The following is a 14465-nucleotide window of genomic DNA, read 5'->3' on the forward strand; positions in this document are numbered from 1 at the left end:
ATTTGATGAGTGTGCCATGGAGGCTAGCATCATGGACTGATTGAAGATGACAGAATCAGAAAAGTAGGGTGGAAGGGACCACATCAACCCCATGCTCAAAGCAGGACCATCCCCAACTAGATCATCCCAGTCAGGGCTTTGTCAAGGTAGGCCTTAAAAACATCCAAGAAAGGAGATTCCACCACCTCTCTAGGCAACCTGTTCCAGTGCTTCACCACCCTCCAAGTGAGAGAGTTTTTTCCAATAGCCAACCTAAACTTCCCTTGCTACAACTTGAGACCATTGTTCCTTGTTTTGTCATCTGCCACCACTGAGAACAGTTTAGCTCTAGTTGATTTCTCCATACTAAATGAGAGATAATAGGTTGGAAACTGGCCATGAATGTCCCTGAAAGTGAAAGCAAACTGTTTATGATTCATATGAAAGAGTAAGAAGGGGTCAGTGAAGGGATGATAGGAGAGTGTCATGATCACAGGGATGATCTAAGAAAATGAACTTTGCAGTAGCATTTTCAAAGGATTTGAATAGGGAAAGATTGTCAAGAGCAGAGAAAAGGAAGTTGCAATTATTAGAACACAAAAAAATGAAAGTCTGGACAAAAACAAAACAACACAACAGAAAAAAACTCCCTCAAACTTTAAACATCCAGAGGTGATCATCACTGCTGATGCATAGTGGGAAGTGCACTTACGGTTTCACTACTGGCTCAGTGATCAGCCATGGAGGAACCCCCACCTCCCCCACTGGTGATCTGGTACCCACCCCCTCCCCAATTCAGGAGGCACCAGTCACCCATAGTGATCACCATGAAAAGGGAAGATAGGCATATGAAATCTAACGGATGGAGGCTGAAGCTAGATGGTTTCAGACTAGAGATAAGGCACATGATTTTTATAGTGAAGAGAAATAATGTTAAAGCATTTCCCTAAGGGATGTGATAGATTCCCCATCATATGGGTTGGGGACAGAAGTTACACAAACTGTTTTAAGTTATCAGAAACTGGTTTAAACCTGTAACAAAATAGAAGTTCAGTGCACATAGACCAGTTTCAAAATGGCTGAAACTGGTTTAAGATAAACCTGGCTGAATGTAGTATCAGACTTAACTGATTTGGGTCAAACTGGTTTATGAAACTTCTGTCCCAGCCCTTCCTGGTTTAAGTTAAATCAGAGTCCGCCAGCATCCCAACATGCTTTCCAGCCCTGGGCTGGACTGTGCTGTCTGCTCTAGCAGGGAAGGGACTTCCTCCCCCCCACCAGCCCCAAACAAATCCTGGCTGGGGCTGGGGGTACGGTTAAATCCCTCTTCCCCTGGCTAAACCCCGCTTCCCCTGCATACAGAACTGCCCTGCCCTGCTAAACTTACTGAAAGTTACTGCTGTCTGTGACTGTGGACTACAAGTTCCAGAGGCACCTGGAAGCAAGAAGAAGTGATGATCAACTCTGCAGAGTCCTGTTACTGTGATTCTGGACCAAAAATCCCAGAGACCTTGGGGGCAGCAGGAAGAGGAAGTGAATACACATCCCTTGCTGTCTGTGTGCCAGAGAGCCATGCTGTAGCACCCCCTGACTTTTGGCCTGAGCCACTGCAGGCATGTGGCTGAATTTCCTGAATCAAAAGTAAAGGTGTGTCCAGTTGTTTCTCAATTTAATCGCTGCATCTTGGACTACTAACCTGCAAAAACTGAATCGATTTAGCCTCAAGCCTTTTGACTGTCTGGAATTAGCCCTGAAGACTAAATCAAGATTGAATTTCTTTCTAAAATCACCTAGCTAAACTAGAAGTTACAATTTTGATGTGCTTGGTGAAATCCTGTGGTCTATGACATGTAGGAAATCTGACAAGAGCTCATCCCAGCCTCTTAAGACTTCACAATGTATTATGTAATAGTGGATTGTAATCTCAGATCAACCTTTTTCAACATATACTTAATCCATCACCTATTTTGGAGCAGTCTCAAAACCCAGTATTTTTACTAAACAGTTTAATGAAAAGATAAAATGGTTAATATTTTGTTTGCCTGGTTATACGCTTGCTAATTCAGATGGCCTCCAAAGGAATTTACATCTACTTGAAGTATTTCCTTGCATCTGTTCTATGTATCAATAATGTAAAAGGAAATATGTAATTTTAGAAAAATGTTTGGTGGTCTGGAAATTTATTCACCCACAGATGACACAAATATATGCCTCATTAAACTGTGTTAAGGAGCTTCTGAATGCCTGTATATAAGCATTAGAAAAACAGAACTTATGCTGGCTTTTGCAGCTCATAGGAATTGCTAGATATATATAACCCTCTGATAAAACTACAGAATTGTACATTTCAACCTTTTCTACTAACAGAAAGGCATTTGGTGCACGCTTTTTGTATAGCGAAACTACACATATTCAAGCATTCCTGAAGCAAAAACTGCTGAACAGACCTGAAATGAATCTGCCTTTTAATCATTATATAATAAGTTACAGTAAGCTGGTGGCATTGTCTCCACCATAGACATTCTCTTCATGACTGCAGCTAGCACTGAAGATCAAAGAGGTTGTACAGGTGAACAGAAATTTGATATAAAAAAGTATGTGCTGTCGAAGGTTTTTCCCCAAACATCCCTTTTTCCTAAACTTGTTGCCTAAAAGTTCTGCATTCAGGAATATAAAGTATCTAACCATGCACACGCACACACACACAACAAACATTGATTGTGTTGATACCACTTGAATGCAATGATCCATTTAGCCACCTACATTTGAAAATTGGGCTTCCTATGTGAATGAATAATTGATATCACTAATCAGTCAGTGTGCAAAATAGGAACTTTCTACACAGAACAGCAACAGGTAACTAGCATTAAATGTGAAAGGAGAACTATTTCTAGTATAAATAAATGGGCATGGGTCTCTAAAAAGGACTCTGACCTTGCAACCTCAAAGGAACCTACCAGTTCGAATACAATCAAGAGAATGGTCTTAATGGTGAACACTAGATACTGTAGTTACTATTTTGCTTGTATTATCATAGTGCCTAGAAGTGCTAGTTATGGTCAGGACCCTGTAGTACTGAGTTCTGTAAGAATACAAAATTAAAAAACCAACACTTCATCCCTTCATAGTGAAGGAGTAAATCAAAAAGCAGTGGAAACATAATAAAAGTTGAAAGTATGCACACAATCAGACTACTCAGAGCTCAGTCTTACTAACCAACGGTCTGGTCATGGGAAGTACTGAGTACCTTCAGTTCCCACTGAAATCACCAGTACTCAGTGGTTCATGAAAACAGGCAGGAGAGGAGAAGAGAGGGACCCCTGGAAAAAAATTCCCATGGATTTATTACTCAGTGGCAAAATATCACAGTTTTGAACTCACCCGCTCAGCCTGACTTCATTAGCAAATCTTATTGCAAATGGCTCCAATCCTATGGTGAAAAAGAATAATGATAGAAAGGACCTGTATTTTGTAGCAGTCTTCCAAGATACTCTCTTGTTCAAACAGTCAAGGGACCACCTAAGAAATTATATAGCGAGGTGGCACATTTGCACAGCTGATTCAGATCAGCTCTGCATATTAGGGGACTTGTTGCCTACTCTTCTCCCTTTACTGGCTCATTTGTTTGCCAGCTTCTAAAAAAAGAAGTTTATAGCTTGCAAGAGTTGATGTCTTTCATTTAATTAAGTTATACTTCTCCCATTTCCTGAGCAAGTCAAAGAACGGTAAGGAGAGCTCAGCTTCATTATTGTTAATGTTTATTATATTTATATGTGAATTACAGTAGAGTGCTTAAAGAAGAAATTTTACACTTGAAGGGAAATCACACCTAGCAAAATGGAATTCCAAACTAGCTTTTTCCCATTGCTGTCAAAATACATTTCAGGGTTTCTGCCTTGCTTTTCTTTTACCTGCTTTCAGGGGGTGCAATGGACTTACTAGCTATCAGACCTAAAATGAGATAGTTGTGGGAGGAGACTTTAGAAAAAAAAATTCAAATGAGTTTGCTTCCCCCTTTAAAGTTATCTTAAGTCAAATTGGAGTTTACAGACAAAATCCAGAAAAAAACATACCCCCCTGCCCCCAAAAAAGAAGAATAATCTTAAGCAAACCTGGGATACTAGATATGGTCAATTTGATACTGGTTTTGGTTTTAAACATAACCTGTCACTTAAAAAAAAAAATCCATTAAAAATGCACTTATACTATTGGTTAAGCATTCAAATGAATCATAATATGACATTACAACTGAACTGGTTCACTGAAAAAAATTAGTATCATTATGTAAACAATTAAAGACTTGGGGAATCCAATGCCCAGACAGCAGGAATGCCTTATTAACATTATCTGTCTGCCAGCAGGAACAACTAGAGCCTGAGCAAAGATGTTTCCTACTTTTTTCAATTTCTTTATTTAATTAACCGAGGTAAAATTGTTCTTCGTTAATTAATTTTACCTGAAAAAGACTCGGGACAAACTGAAAAGGTGCCATATTATTAGTATCTTGCTGCTTAGTCGTGTCCAATTTCCCTTGCTGTTTTAAAATAACATAATCTGGAGTTGGCAAATGCTGGTAAATCATCAGGTCCGTTCCCCTGCAGGGCTAGGTTTGCTTCTCGGAGAGCATTATCAAATGCTTTGTTATCCATTCTAATTTTAAACAAATATGTTTAGCTGATTAAATTTCTTCATGCTAGACAGAGACTCTTCTTCTCTTTAGTAGACTGCAGACTTTTTCTAACCTTTGGGAACTCCTTGGCTGGACATTTTCAAGAGGAGGTTGGATAAGCATCAGACAGGGATGCTTTAGGAATGGCATTCCTACACGAGTGCAGGAGGTTGGACCAAATGATGCTTGAGATCTCTTACAACTTTATAATTCTATTATTCTCATTCCAATCTGTGTTTTTCAATGTGCTGTCTCGCATAGTCGATACATAAGACAAGGAGACTTGTAAGAAAATCTTAAATATCTGAAATGAATAAAGTACTTTTGTAAATTAGATACATACAGCTCTGGGATCACAGTGACAGGATTTCATTAGCTGTTACTTTCTTGTAATATCACATCTTGGTTGCAGTACAGGAGAACTTAACAAATTTTCACTAAAGATTTGCATGACCTGCTGGAAATACTGAATATTACAAAACCTGCAAAAGTGAAAGAAGCTATTAGGTCTATAGCTTTTACTGTTAGCTCCCTGGCTCAATCCCACCAAGGACAAATCTTCACTAGTAGAGCCCATTACATTGGAAACTCGTTTTCAATTCACTATTCATCTACTTGCTCCATTGCACTTTACTGTCCATACCATGGTTTAGAGCAAAAGGTATTATACGGGGAGCACTGTTATTTTGGGGGTTAGTAACATTTAGTGAGCTATCACCATATTTCAAGATGAGAGCAAGGTGTTTTGGAAATTGAGCATGGAGACTTCTTTAGGAGCAGAATATGAGAATTGATGAGTTTTCCCCTTCCTTGAGAAATTCTTAGAGTATTGACTTAGGAGACAAATGCCTGATAATACTTTGGTCAGCTCCAGTAAGAGCCTGAGACTGCAAGATAGCTCTGTGTGTTTTGCCACTGACTTGCTGTGTGTCCATAGGCATCCCATTTAACTTCACTGCACCTCAGTTTCTCCACCTGTGAAACGGGGGTAACAGTAGCTTTCTTGTGAGGAACAATACATGTTACCCAGTAAAACATTTTCGAATCCCTGGATTTTCCTATTATTGTGTAAGCTGTATTTGGTCCCTATCCACAAGAAACTTGAATGTTCCCCACTAATGTCTTTGAAACACATTTTATTGAGAGATAGAAAGAAATGGGCCACCTGTTTCAATAACATGGACAATAAAAGGGGAAAAATGCAAGTCTGTGGGGAATATAGATTTGGATAATGCATATTCCAAGGCAACCTGAGAAACAGTAACCTTTCATGTAGACATTTAGAAGTAATCTATGTTTAAATTGGCTGACTCCTCCAAAGCCCAGAAAAAAACAATAGGTAGGTTGGACTTCTCAACAGATTCACAAGAGGGGCCAAAATTCAGTAACAGCCAGGAAAATAAGTATAGCTGATTGGTTAGCTGATCGTTAAGCTTTCTTCAGCCTCACCCCTCCTGTGTGACTAGGGGTGCTGTTTTCTCTCTCCCTGACCTCTCCCAGTGCAGCAAGAAATAAAATGCTGGCGAGAGGGTTCGAGAGGGTGTCTGTACTGCAGCAGGGCAGTATGTCTGCAACTGCTGCCTCTTTCCACCTTTCATGAAGCTCCCTCAGTTGGATGCATTTCATTGAAACTAAACATTTTTCTCTCTAAGCATCCCTCTTCATAGTGTTCAAGTGCCAATGACACCAAACTTTCGGGCAAAGCATCCGCACCAGAAGACAGGAGGGCGATCCAGGCTGACCTGGACAGGCTCAGCAAATGGGCAGACGAGAACCTGATGGTGTTTAACACCAAAAAATGCAAGGCTCTCTCAACCCTAGGAGGAAAAACCTGCAGCACCCTTATAGACTCGGCAGCGCTATGCTGGCTAGTACTACAGAAGAAAGAGACTTGGGGGTCATCATTGACCACAAGATGAACATGAGCCTTCAGTGTGATGCTGCAGCTAGTAAAGTGACCAAAACGCTGGCTTGCATCCATAGATGCTTCTTAAGCAAATCCCGGGACGTCATTCTCCCCTTGTACTCGGCCTTAGTGAGGCCTCAGCTGGAGTACTGCGTCCAGTTTTGGGCCCCACAGTTAAAAAAGGATGTGGAGAAGCTTGAGAGGGTGCAGAGGAGAGCCACGTGCATGATCAGAGGTCAGGAAAATAGACCTTATGACAACAGGCTGAGATCTATGAGGCTCTTTAGCCTGGAAAAGTGCAGGCTCAGGGGATCTGATGGCCACCTGTAAGTTTATCAGGGGTGACCACCAGTATCTGGGGGAATGTTTGTTCACCAGAGCGCCCCAAGGGATGATGAGGTTGAACAGTTATAAACTTCTGCAAAACTGTTTCAGGCTGGACATAAGGAAGAATTTCTTTACTGTCCGAGCCCCCAAGGTCTGGAACAGCCTGCCATAGGAGGTGGTTCAAGCACCTACATTGAACACCTTCAAGAGTAAATTGGATGCTTATCTTGCTGGGATCCTATGTCCCCAGCTGGCTTCCTGCCCGGTCCCTTCCAGCCCTAATGTCTATGAAGTCTATGAAGGGTTTGGCCCACAAACATGAAGGAAAAATGCTGTCTTTCTTTTACAATCTCCATATACAAATTGTAAATTTCTTCTGCCTGAAGTTTCCAAATTTCCTTAAAAGTCTACAAGAGTGAGAGAAGAGAACAGGAGCTACACTAATAATATAAATAAGCAGTTGTCAGAGTTTTAAAGTAGGGTATGCTATAACTAATAACCCCGGAGAATCGGATCTTATTATGTAGCCAAACTATTTCGTCAAAGAACTTCAAGGAATCAAGGGTGAAAACTCTTTAAGTATTATTTATACAGACAAAACATTTTTGAAAAAAATCTTATGTCAGATCTCCAAGTGCTGTGACACTAATTTGGCTTACAGTAAGATTTAACACATTTTAGTCAACAAACAGGGCTGAAACCTTGCTATCTTGTCATATTGATAAGTTTTGCTACAGCCCCTTCCAGTTGGGGATCTCAAAACTATGTTGACAAACATGAATGAATTTAGCCTTGCAGCAGCCTGTATAGTTGATTAATATTTTATTTATTCCAAATTAGAGTTAAGGAAACTAGGAAACAGCAGGGTTCAATCATGTGCACGTTAACGCAATGACTCATAACTACATAGGTTCATGTCATTTTACCTCTTTGTGTTTCCCTTTCTCTCTGTTAACCACAGAAACTTCCCCACACTTGTAAAGTACCTTTTACTCTTCAGGGAAGTGTTATATAAATACAATATAGTAGTATCCTCATCAAAGGCTAATCCTTCTGCTAATCTAATGTTCACCTCGTAGATGTGTTAAATATGTCTATATAGATAGATTAACAAAATGATATTATAAGGATTAACTCTGAATGGCCAAAGCTGCCCATTATGTGTGTTTCGCATAATCATTACAAAGGCCTTGCAAAATCCCCTTGCTCGTGGCATACAGGAAGCATTCTAAGATGCATGCCCACAACCACTGCAGGATCCAAATTGTCATGTAAAAAACAATGTCTTGCCCTTATGGTCACCAAGAGGAGATGCCAAGTGCTGATGCAGTGCTCTCTGCCTAGCTCCCCAGACAGACTGTTCCAGTGCTTCTTTTATTACTCTAGGCTTGGAAAGCTGCAGCAATGTGACAACTGGCTACAGTCTTGCCAATGAGTCCACACTGCTGATGTGGAGAGCAGGTCTACACTGCAGCTGTAGCCATAGCTCATGCAGATAAGCCAGTTTTAAACTAATCAATTAGCTCAGGTACTGCTAAAATTGTAGTTATAACAACATGAACTGTCAAACCTTCCCTCAACCTTGGAGAGAGACCCAAGTGGCTAGTCTGCCTTGAGTTCAATTACCAGCATCACAGTTGGCTGGGGGTGCCTGTATGAATTGCGGTCACAGCATTGACAGCAGAGTGGATACACCATTACCATCAAGGGATCAGCAGGGAAAGTCCATTTCATTTGGATTGGAAAATCTCTGGGCAGTAGTGGGCTGTAAAGTGATCCTTTAGGGAGGAGGACTCCAAGGGAGTCTGAAGGAGGGGTAGAATATCAGGGATCACATGGATTCATAGATGTTAGGCTTGGAAGGGACCTCAAAGGATCATCAAGTCCAACCCCCTGCCAGTGGCAGGAAAAAGTGCTAGGGTCAGATGACCCCAGCCAGGTGCTTGTCCAGTTTCCTCTTGAGACTCCCAGGGTAAGGGAGGTCCTCCTCCCTTGCAAGCCTGTTCCAGATTCTGGTAACCCTTACCATGGAGAAGTTCTTTCTGATGTCCAGCCTAAATCTGCTCTCTATCAGCTTATTCCCGGTTATTCCAAGGGGTGCTCGGGTAAACAGAGCATCTCTTGTTGGCTGCTATGTTGGCTAGCACTAGGGAAGAAAGAAAGAGTCTTGGGGGTCATCATTGACCACAAGATGAACATGAGCCTGCAGTGCGATGCTGCAGCTAGTAAAGCGACCAAAACGCTGGCTTGCATCCATAGATGCTTCTCAAGCAAATCCCGGGATGTCATTCTCCCCTTGTACTCGGCCTTAGTGAGGCCACAGCTGGAGTACTGCGTCCAGTTTTGGGCTCCACAATTCAAAAAGGATGTGGAGAAGCTTGAGAGAGTCCAGAGAAGAGCCACGTGCATGATCAGAGGTCAGGGAAGCAGACCCTACGATAACAGGCTGAGAGCCCTGGGGCTCTTTAGCCTGGAAAAGCACAGGCTCAGGGGTGATCTGATGGCCACCTATAAGTTTATCAGGGGTGACCACCAGTATGTGGGGGGACGTTTGTTCACCAGAGTGCCCCAAGGGATGATGACTAGGTCGAATGGTCATAAACTACTACAAGACCGTTTCAGGCTGGACAGGAAGAATTTCTTTACTGTCCGAGCCCCCAAGGTCTGGAACAGCCTGCCACCGGAGGTGGTTCAAGCACCTACATTGAACACCTTCAAGAGCAAACTGCATGCTTATCTTGCTGGGATCCTATGACCCCAGCTGACTTCCTGCCCTTTGGGCAGGGCGCTGGACTCGATGATCTTCTGAGGTCCCTTCCAGCCCTAATGTCTATGAAATCTGTGAAATCTTATTTCCTGCTGCCCCCACCTGGTGAATTTGTATACTGCTACAAGATCCCTTCTCAGCCTTCTCTTGCAGAGGCTGGAAAGGTCCAGCTCCCTTAGCCTTTCCTCATAGGGCCTTCCCTGCAGGCCTCTAGCCATATGAGTGGCCCTCCTCTGGACTCTCTCAAAGTTGTCCACATCCTCCTTGAATAGTGGTGCTAAGAATTGGACTCAGTACTCTAGCTGCGGCCTGACCAGTGCCGCATAGATAGGGAGTATCACCTCCCTGGACCTGTTCGTAATGCACCTACTAATGCATGACAAAGTGCGGTTAGCTCTGCTAATTACTTCATCACATTGACAACTCATATTCATCTTGGAGTCAACAATGACTCCGAGATCTCTTTCTGCTGCTGTGCTGCTGAGAAGGTCATCCCCTAGCCTATAGGTGTGCTGATGATTCCCTCTCCCTAGGTGCAGCATCTTGTACCTGTCCTTGTTGAACTTCATCCTGTCGTTCTCTACCCACTTTTTCCAACCTGTCCAGGTCTGCCTGGATTCAGTTTCTTCCCATCAGTGTTTGCTTCACCCCATAGTTTGGTGTCATCTGAAAATTTGGGCAGAGTGCTATCCACACCTTCATCCAGGTCACTGATGAAGATCTTGAACAGCACTGGCCCAAGGACTGAGCCCTGGGGGAGCCCACTGCCCACATCTTTCCAGGTCGATACTGACCTGTCCACCACCACTCTCTAGGTAAGACCCTTAAGCCAATTTGTCATTCACATGACTATGTAATTGTCTATGGCTCAGCTGTTCAATCTGTTTATAAGAATAAGATGGGATACTGTGTTGAAGGCCTTCTTAAAGTCCAAGTAGATGACATCTACCTCAGCTCCTGCATCTAAGCTTATAGTGACCTGGTCATAGAAAGAAACAAGGTTAGTCAGGCAGGCTCTACCTGGTATGAACACATGCTGGTTGCCCTTCAGCATTATATTACCTGCTGGACTCCTACAGAAGTGATCCTTGATAATTTTTTCAAGAGTTTTCCCAAGGATAGAGGTGAGACTAACTGGTCTGTAGTTACCCGGATCCTCCTTCCTCCCCTTCTTGAAAATAGGGACCAAACTGGCCCTTTTCCAGTCCTCTGGGACCTCACCTGAGCACCATGAGTGCTCCAACACTCGTGCCAGTGGCTCTGCTATGACACTGGCCAATTCCTTCCGCACGCTTGAATGGAGCTCATCCGGTCCTGCTGATTTAAATGTATCCAGCCCCTACAAGTGTCTCTTTACTAGGTCGGCGCAGACAGTTGGTGGGCTGGTGTTTCTCCTGCTTCTGTCAGTAATGCATTTGGGAGATTTGTCTAGATCAGAGTTCAAGAATACAGAGGCAAAAAACTCAGTGAAGAGCTCTGCTTTGTCCCTCCTATCTGTCACCAACTGCCCTTGTGTATCCTGTAGGGGTCCTATGCTGCCCTGCGCCTTCTTTTTGCTCCCTGTATACCTGAAGAAGGACTTGTTGTTGTCCTTAATTTTTGTTGCCAGCCTGAGCTCTAATGCTGCTTTAGCCTTCCTCCCTGATTCCCTGCAAGTGCGAGCCAAGGAGGTATACTCCTCCTTGGTAGCTACCCTCTGCTTCCACAGCCTGTATGCCCCTTTTTTTGCCCTTTAGGCTTTCCTGGATTTCCCTATTTAGCCAGGAGGGTTTCTTGGCCCGTTTGCCCTCTTTTCTATGCAGTGGGATTGCCTCCTGTGCCCGAAGGATTGCTTCCTTGAGGAATGACCACCCTTCCTGGACCCCCATTTTGTCAATGCTCTTGAGCTTTAATGCCCTACTAACTGATCTCCTGAGCACACTGAAGCCAGCCTTTCTGAAGTCTAGCACTTCTGCCCTGCTGGTTACTTTTCCCACCCTTCGCCGAATAGTGAATTCAGTCAACTGATGGTCACTATATGCCCTAGGTTGTCTTGTACCTGCAGATTCCCCCACCAGATCCCCCCCCATAGCCAGCACCAAGTCCAGCAAGGTGTTTCCCCTAGTGGGGTTGTATACCTCCTGCATTAGGTGAAGGTCCTGCACGCAGGTTAAAAACCTACATGAACGGTCAGATTTGGCTGACTGCTTCTCCCAGCAGATGTCAGGGTAGTTTAGGTCAGCCCATGACAACCATGAATGCTATGCTGTGCAGGTGAGGAGGAGTCTTTGTTGTCTTTGGAATCATAGAAAATTAGGGTTGGAAGGGACCTCAGGATGCCATGTCATGTAGTCCAACCCCCAACTCAAAGCAGGATCATCCCAGCCAAGCCTTTGTCTACCCAGGTCTTAAAGACCTCTAAGGATAGAGATTCCCCAACCTCTCTGGGTAACCTCCTCCAGTGTTTTACTACCCTCCTAGTGAGAAGATTCTTCCTAATATCCAACCTAAACTTCCCATGCTGCAGCTTGAAAACATTGCTCCTTGTTCTGTCATCTGCCACCACTGAGAATAGTCCAGTGACATCCTCTTTTGAACCCTACTTCAGGTAGTTGAAGACTGCTATTACATCCCCTCTGTCTTCTCTTCTCTAGATGAAATAAGCTCAGTTCCCTCAGCCTTCCTCATAAGTCATGTCCCCCAGCCCCTGAACCATTTTTGTTGCCCACCACTGGACTGTCTCCAATTGGTCCACATACTTTCTGTTGTGGGCGCAAGGGGGGGCAAAACAGAACACAGTATTCCAGATTCGGCCTCACCAGTGCTGAATAAAGGGGAAGAATCGCTTCCTTTGATCTACTGGCAACACACCTACCAATTCAGTCCACGATGCTGTTAGCCTTCTTGGCAACAAGGGCACACTGCTGATGGATATCCATCTTATTGTCCACTGTACCCCCCAGGTATTTTTTTGCAGAGCTGCTGCCCAGCCAGTCACCCCCAGCCTGTACCGGTGCATGGGATTCTTCCGTCCTAAGTGCAGGACTTTGCACTTGTCCTTGTTGAACCTCATGAGATTCCTTTTGGCCCAATCCTCCAATTTGTTGAGGTCACTCAGAATCCTAGCCCTGCTCTCCAGCATCTCTACTATGCCCCAACCCCAGGTTGGTGTCATCTGCAAACTTGCTGAGGGTGCACTCTATGCCATCTTCCAGGTCATTGATAAAGATATTGAACAAAGCTGGCCCCAAGACCAACCCCTGGGGCACTCGGCTTGATGCTGACTGCCAGCTAGACATCAAGCCATTGATTTACTACCCTCTGAGCCCGATGGTCCAGCCAGTTTTCTACCCACCTTACAGTCCATTCACCCAGCCCATACTTCCTTGGCTTGCCTGCGAGAATGTTGTGGGTGGCTGTATCAAAAGCCTCACAGAAGTCCATTTATACCACATCCATTGGTCTTCCTGCATTCACGGAGTCCGTCATCTTATCATAGAAGGCAGTCAGGCTGGTCAGGCATGACTTGCCCTTGGTGAATCCATGCTGACTGTTCCTAATCTTCTCCTCCAAGTGCTTAGAAATGGATTCCTTGAGAATCTGCTCCATGATTTCTCCAGGGACTGAAGGGAGGCTGACTGGTCTGTAGTTCCCTGGATCCTCCTTTTTCCCTTTCTTAAATATGTCCAGTTTTTCTAACTAGTCCCTAACCTGTTCTTTCACAACTGTTGGCTGCTCACCTCCTCCCCAAAAGGTGCAGTAGTCTGGAAGCTGACTTTGCCTGTGAAGACTGAGGTGAAAAAGGCATTGAATACTTCAGCCTTTTCTGCATCCTCTGGTACTAGGTTGCCTCCCCTATTCAGTAAGGGACCCACACTTACCCTGATCTTCCTCTTGTTACTGACATACTTGTAGAAACCCTTTTGGTTACCTCCTCCCCCCCCCCCCCCACACACACACACCCCCTCTCTTGCCAGCTGCAACTCCAATTGTGCCTTCCTGACTTTATTCCTGCATGTCTGAGCAATACTCTATAATTCTTCCTAGTTGTCTGTCCAAGCTTCCACTTCTTATAAGCTTCCTTTTTGTGACTTAGCAGGGAACTTTTCAGTAAACTAAGCCAAGCTGGTCTTCTGCCATACTTGCTAGACTTCCTGTTCATGGGGGTGGCTTGTTCCTGCACTCTCAGTAAGGCTTCTTTAAAATACAGCCAGCTCTCCTGGATTCATGAATGATGTGTGCCTCCAGTGACTGGGGGGGCATGGTGGTGGCAGCAGGGCAGCAGTAAGTGGGAGCTCCCACAGATGCCGCCGGTGCTGTTGGTGGTGGGGGAGAGATGCGGGGAGAGCCAACCAGGGGTTGGCAACCACCCACAGATGCTGAGGGGGTGCACGTGCACCCACTATGTTGCCCCTGCCTGGAATCCTCACTCCCACAGACTGGCTTCCCAGGGGATCCTACCCATGAGTTCCCTGAGTGAGTCGAAGTCTGCTTTTTCTGAAGTCCAGGGTCCTTACTCTGGGTGCAGGGTGCACTGTGTAGCGCAAGAAGGCAGGGGATCAGCTCCTTTGCTTTTAGGACTGGGAGGGGTGGGTGGCAGTCTCACTTCTGAAAGTCCTCTTGTAAGCATAGGACTGTGTCTAGAGATCTGAACACGCTTGCAGTGAGAGTGTTGTGTTACTTGGGAGTACCAGTGAGCAATGCCTAAGGACAGTTTCTTTCCTGGATGCATAAGAGCAGCTAGTTTTCTTGTGTTCCCATGTTCCTTATGCAGTATTGTACCTTAGAGTTGTCACATTTTCCTGGTATGTTTTTTAAAAAAATGACTATTAGTACCT

The sequence above is a fragment of the Alligator mississippiensis genome, chromosome 2, assembly GCF_030867095.1.
Source record: "Alligator mississippiensis isolate rAllMis1 chromosome 2, rAllMis1, whole genome shotgun sequence".
Lineage (NCBI taxonomy): Eukaryota > Metazoa > Chordata > Crocodylia > Alligatoridae > Alligator > Alligator mississippiensis.